This window comes from Sardina pilchardus, chromosome 10 (assembly GCF_963854185.1).
Source record: "Sardina pilchardus chromosome 10, fSarPil1.1, whole genome shotgun sequence".
NCBI lineage: Eukaryota > Metazoa > Chordata > Actinopteri > Clupeiformes > Clupeidae > Sardina > Sardina pilchardus.
In genome coordinates this window covers 6,103,668-6,110,475 of record NC_085003.1, presented here as the reverse complement: position 1 = coordinate 6,110,475, position 6,808 = coordinate 6,103,668, and the positions used below count along the sequence as shown (strand labels likewise).

The following is a 6,808-nucleotide window of genomic DNA, read 5'->3' as shown; positions in this document are numbered from 1 at the left end:
GTTGTATAATATTCCTCCTTACAAAGTGGTGACTTCCCTCAGGTGATTGAATATTTCTGTGAATCAGAACTTTCAAGTACGTCGTTCTGGTGCGATATGCAATGAGTTTTTGAGCTTCCAAAAATTGCTTTAAGCAAGCATTTAAGTTACGTCGGTCGCGCACTAAAAATGCCTAATGCGAGAAATGCAGATTGTCCCTCAACAGCGACGAACTCTCTCCGTGAGTGATGTGATGTAAATCTTCTGCATTTGGTGAGTAAATCAAACTTTTCTTGAAGACTTGTAGTAAAATGCACATGCATTAACGTTAACATTTCACCAAAAATATTCAGAAAGTGTAGCATTCGAATGTATAGCCTACATAAACGAACATGGATAAATGTCATGATCTACAAATGCTTTTGTTATCTGCATGGACAAAAACATTCAATTGCACACTAGATAAACTACAACATAAAGGTATCACAATTAACTCTAGCGAGGAAGAGATATATAATTTCTGGACTCACACTCAGGTGAGAAAGCCAAAAGAAAAACGGTTTAAAATTACGGAAAGCATTGTGTCTTTAATATTGCGAAAGAAAATGAAGGAACTCGAAACACTTCGTACTTCAATGCAAATGTTTGCAAATGCAAAAGATGTTGCGGTTAACTCTGATGAAGTTCCTAATCCCAATGTGCCTTCTTTGCAAACCATTTCCGTGAACACCGATGTTTCTGATCATGCTTTACCAACTTCATTGCGATTTTGTTCTGATGTGAGAGATGCTGATATTTCTAATGAGGTTCCAGACATTGTTGTTTTACAAGGCAATCCAAGCACCAGTGGGCCTGTCTTTCCTGAAAATGAACCTCTACCTGATGAATGCGCTGTGGCCACAATGAGACGTGTGGACACAAGCAACCAAGGCTTGACCAAGAAACGAGAAGGGCAGAAAAGTATGCCTAAAGCGAACAGATTCTGCAGCTCCTGCTACAAGGTTGGCCATGACGAGGAAAAATGTTGGACGCAAGGATTGGGCAAACCTCCGCCATATTTCTTCAAGCGCCGCGAACGAACCAACAAGCCTCTTGACAAACAACATAACGGTCTGAAAGATGAAGTTCTAACTATGATCAAAACAGCAGTTAAAAATGAGAAATTACGAATTTCCAAACTGTTCGTTCAATTCCTAAAAACTATTTAATGCCTGTGTCTCTCCCAGCAAATCCCCCCATAGATCCAGATCCTTTGTTCTAGGTGCGAAATCTCACACCACCCGATGCTGCTATGGGTGCGTGCGTGTGTGTATGTGTGTGTGTGCTTTCACTGGACAATAATGACATAGGCCTACTACTGATGTTATTCCACCATTGAGAAACATGGTAAGACACATTCTTATTTACTTCTCAGTTCTGTGAATCTAAAAATTAATTCGAAATGCATTGACACATTGAAGTTTAAGATAATATGTTATATACTGACTTTGTTGTATGCTCCTGTATCAGGACATAGACTCTGTAAGTGTTTTTTGCTTCTAAGCACATAGACAATACAGATGTTAGTAGTACAATTATTCTTAGAGCTGATATTCTTGAACACCAGTTTAAGTGAAGAAATTGTAATAATATCAACTTCTAACAGTTTCAACAAAGTTATAAGGTAATGTCCATAAGTGATAAAGCACACACACACACAAGTGAATTTTCTTAACATTTATGCTACAAATCGAGACATTTGGATTGTTGGGAGCAAGATACATGACATAACTGATTAACTTGTTTTTTCCTTTTAATTCCTTTACTTAACCTACCATGGATTTATTTTTTGAATTGTGCATTCAAGAGAAAGCCTTTGAATTGATGCACCAATTGACAATTGACATCTAATTAGATATTCTTTTTATTATTTGATTCTTCTTGATTTAATTTAGGTTATATTCAGTGTGCCTTGTTATATGATGTCAATTTGATGACGACACATGTTAGTTACTATAACACAACTGTTTTATCAGCCTATTTGAACTACTATAATGATAAAGATCAAGCTTATGCTTGGCTATAGTCACAAATCGATGATTTAGTCTCTGATTATAAGGACAGACTCGCTGTCCAAGTTCCACCCGCTAGATTTAAGTAAGACCTATGCTGATGTGACTGGTCTTTTTGGCTCAACTAATTCCATTGCCAATTCTTACAGGATAACTGATCACAATATTCATTATGGTTGTTAACCAGAGGTACCCTGGTTGTCAACACCTCACCAATACTAATGAAAACATTATCAAAGCGGAAAAACCTGAAGCGCAGGCGTTTCTAACCGTTTCTAACAGTCATTCATTCTTCACTCAGACCCGTACCATCGAAGTGACTTAGCCTGTAAGACATACTGTATGCACAAGATTTATTTACTTCTGCCAGACAAGAACTCCTGGATCTCCATCTATAAAAGACCCCTAGGCATGTCCTAAGTGAATTGATTGAAATCTTGGACTTGCACAGGTGGTCTACTGTATGTCAGAAAAAAATGAAATGTATAAATTGTTTAAGAATTATTACCAACTTTGATAATGTACACTGGCACTCAATGTGCAGGATGTATTGTTTTTATTTTTGTCACCTTTCCACTTATCCACCCAGAACAGGTCTTTCCAAATTCTACAACATAGTGTAAAAGATCAAGTGATAACATGGGACCACCTCACCTCACAGGGTATATTTAAGAAACACTGAGACCTTATTCACTTCTCGCACTTGTTGTCATGAAACATTCAATTATGTAATTTGTACCTGTAATACACTAAAGCCTTTTTCACAGAATGACTTCGAAATCGTCAGTGTTCAGTTACTGTATGGGCATTCTGATACCTCTCAGGTTTCACGCACACAGTGGTGTGTCACCAGTGAAATGAACTCTTTTCCTAATGGGAGCTTACTTGCCCCTCACACCACAGTCTGCATGGAAGTTACTGAAGACTTCTCCATGGAACAGATCATTCTGAACATGGACTGCCACATCACCCAAGCACAGGTTCAGCGAACCTAACCAAGAAGATGGCTGACATCCTGTCCAGCTCCTCCACACGATCTGCACAGTACGCATACACTTGATGGAACTGGGTGTTCAGAGCATGTGTACTTGCTAGTGTATTCACAGCCGCTGCCACCCTAGTCCAGTGTTGTTATATGCGATATGCCATCCGTTCCCTACGCCGAGCCACTCACACAGCTCTGGTATTAAGCCCACTACAACTGCCAGGACCACACAGACTGAAATGATGATATGTAATATGGATGGCAAGCCTTCATTTTTGACACCTCTGAGATAATGACTTCACGGTGTCAATCGGGCGATTGTAAGGCTGGGTGTTTTCCCGTTCATGAGTTTTTCTAAGATGGCAGACGGGGGAGACGACCTCACGGTGGGACACTCCTTTATGTTCAGGTGGTCTGTTTACATTTGACTGTCCCCACTGTCTTGAGACCGGCATATGGCCAGAGTTCCCGACCCCATGCCAGGCACACCTCGACTCCCCCTCTCCACGCCTCTGATAGATTAATGTTGGAAACTGAAATGTATCTGTTTCATGACAAATGATAATGTATCTATGTTTGGTATCATTTTTAATGTCTCAATGCGAGAAGTAAGAGGGTCTCAGTGGTACAATTGTAAAATAAGTGTTAATATGTTTTCTGGTGATCTAAGCGAAATTGCCAAGTATTGGATGGAGAACCTCCCATTCCCTTTTGTAATGATAAGACAATACCCTGTGAAGGCCAAGGCCCCTTCTGTAGCTATAGCATTTATATGTTAATTTCCAGTGTGGAACTTCACAAGAAACCCCCCTGTTCTGTGTGGATACTTAAGGATAGATAACAAGTAACTCAAAAAAGGATTTCTGCTTATCAGGTCTCTGGGTAAGGTATGAGAGGTTCTGCTTGGCAGAACTCTCAGGTAAGGTTTGGGTAAGGTGATGGAGTCTCTCTGCTTTATAGAGCTCCTTGGTAAGAGTAACTTTATTTTAGGTTGAGGTTTTAACTTTCTTTGCTACTTTATTATTGTTTGTACCTTTATGCTTTTATTGATTGTATTAGAAAGATTACAATAAATGTAATATGAATTGGTAACCAGTAATATTCTTTTCTTGAGAATTGAAGTTCTAAGCAAGGTCTTTGTTTAATCAGATATCATAACAGTGAATAGATTCTCAGATAAACTGAGCGGCTTGTGCGGGCTGGTCAAACTCAAGGAGTCACTGTGCTGGGTTCAGTTTGCCTCAAGCTAGTAGGCCTCTGAGTGCTAAAGTCAGGCCTGACCTGTCCCAGACAAACTAGCCTAGAAGTCACTGACCGGACAATGGTAAACTGCACAGGGGTGCCAAAGTCAATGTACTAGAGAATAACTGTTGATATCAGGTTGGATCTCATTTGTGATTAAGCAAAATAGGCCTTGTAGAGAGAGAAGTCTAGAAATACTTAGTATTTATTGTAGACAGATATTTCATAGTCATCAACAGTGTGACTATAGCTTTCGTCTTATGGAGTCAGATGATGGTCAAATATTATAAATAAGTTAAACTTGTTCAACATAACCTCATTGGCGCACCAGACAAAGACAGAACACGTAGTTAAGTGGGGAAATATATTGTTGTATAATATTCCTCCTTACATATGTCTTTGTACATCATTTCCTGAATTTGTTTTAAATGAGTTTATGAGTTTTAAACGCCTGTCTGGCCCATCTTCTGAACAAATAGAAAAAGTTGCACCATCATACCATAGTTCCTATGAAGGTTTCCATTGAAAAGATTTCACATAGAGGTGTGAAATCAAAAAATAATTCTGTTTACCTCAAGAGCAGGAAGAAGATGTTCAGTACCTTGCATAATAAAAAGACTTTGATGAGTGAGATGACATTTTTCCTAGCACCCTCTAATGCTATTGTCTTTTTCATTTCATTTTCCCCTAGACTATAACACATGCAGAGGACACTTAGACATGTTCATGCTGGATCGACTGCGGAGTTTCTTGATGAATTCCACTGCTCTCACTTGCTATTACGCATTGAGCTGAATAGCTGCAGAAAGGATTTCGGATTACACACTTATTCAGCAAGGTAAAGCACCAGTTATAGTTTCTATCCGCTCTACGCTCCTCTCTCTCTCTCTCTCTATCTCCCTTTCTCTGTTTCTTGAAAAAGGATTATTGCCTGCAGAACAAGAAGGTACTATAATTTGATTTCTATTCTAGTGTTTGAGCGTATGCCCAGTATTATGAACACACAAAGCATCCTGGCAGGACTCTTATCAAATATGCATTGCTTCCATTACAATTTATATTAGCCTGGAAATTAGGAGCCCTACCATCTCTAGGTGTTTGCTCCAATCCAGCAAACAAAATGACTCTGCATTGACTCCCTGCATTGTAAATGCTTACTAAAAATGTCTTCACTCCTTTGTATAAACATTGTCTTAGGTGTTGATATTGACACCTTAGACCTGTTGTATAACTGAGTTTTCAGGGCATTTACAGAATCTCAGATTCATATTCACATTCACATGATGTGTCAAAAGGTGCAGGTAAAAAACAGGGGTTTTGACACACACTGCCCTACTGGAAGATTATTGCCATCTCAAAATTGGTTTAGTGAGACATACAGAATGCAATGAAATACAGCAATAAAAATTGATTTGTGTGTAAAGCCCATTTCATGACAAATATGCTGCTGAAAGTGTTTCAGCAGTAACATAAGGTAGGTAGATATGATTATGTCAGCAATGATATGAACGTCATTACAGAACATCTGTTTGTTATAGGACCCTCAAAGCCGTCTCTTTCTTTCTGCTACTGGGCACCCGCTCCGGGTGGCTGCAGTGGGTGAGTTTTTCTGTTTTACACAACTGCCGTACCACCGCTTGCACCCGATTACCCCTGGACATGATACATGTGGATTTGTTTACAAAGTAGCAACGATCATCCACTGACAAGGTAATATCACACAATTTCAAACAAATGGTTGGTTATTGTGCTGTTGCTGTAAAGTAATTCACGATTCTCCAGGTCTGTGGAGAGTAAAGTCATAGGGTTTGACTGGGAAGGCATGGCATTCTCCATTTCAAGTTTACCATCTAAATGACTTCAAAGCTGTTGTATTAAGGTGCCTCCTACATCAGTGTTTTAAATGTAAATTTAGATGTACTTAAATACTGCTAAACTTGTTTGCAGGGATTTCTCCAGTTGATTGTACAGGGATTTGAATAGACGACAGTCATTTTGTGCCTATTAGCTGTGCTGTATGCTGATTTTGCAAAACTATAAGGTTTAATATGCATGGGAATGCATCTCCTCTTCATTCTTCATGATCTGATTCTTGAGTCCTTGGGCTCTTGGGCACTGCAGTTAATACACGGGTGCAGTCAACACACGGTTTGGTTTAGTTTTTAATTGGCATAAAACACTGCTCAACAATTTGAGCGATGGCTAAATGAAATATCACTGTTACTGTAGTAGGCCTATGTGTGTTATATGATTCTTGTTAAGGATGAAGGTGACTTTTGAATACTTGGCAGTCATGTTTTGACAGGTGTACCGTTTTTGGGATAATTTGACAAAAAAATAACACAGCTACTGTAGTTCACTTCTGTCCTGTGAAGTGTCCACCTGTCTATGCCTTCTGGCCTCAAGTCACCTCCATTCTGTTATATGTCAGCCTGTTTCTGGTGAGGCAACACATTAATGGAACACAACTTCTAATTTGTACTGTACTACCTTTGTGAAATTATGAAGCCTATACTGTACCTCAATGCTCCTTTTCCTATCAGTATCTGTG

The 6,808-nt window shown here is 39.1% G+C and overlaps 1 pseudogene; it reads left to right on the top strand.

Moving 5' to 3' along the window:
• The first annotated feature begins 881 nt into the window (after positions 1–881).
• LOC134094383 (uncharacterized) lies at positions 882–3,258 on the top strand (annotated as a pseudogene).
• The last annotated feature ends 3,550 nt before the right edge of the window (positions 3,259–6,808 follow it).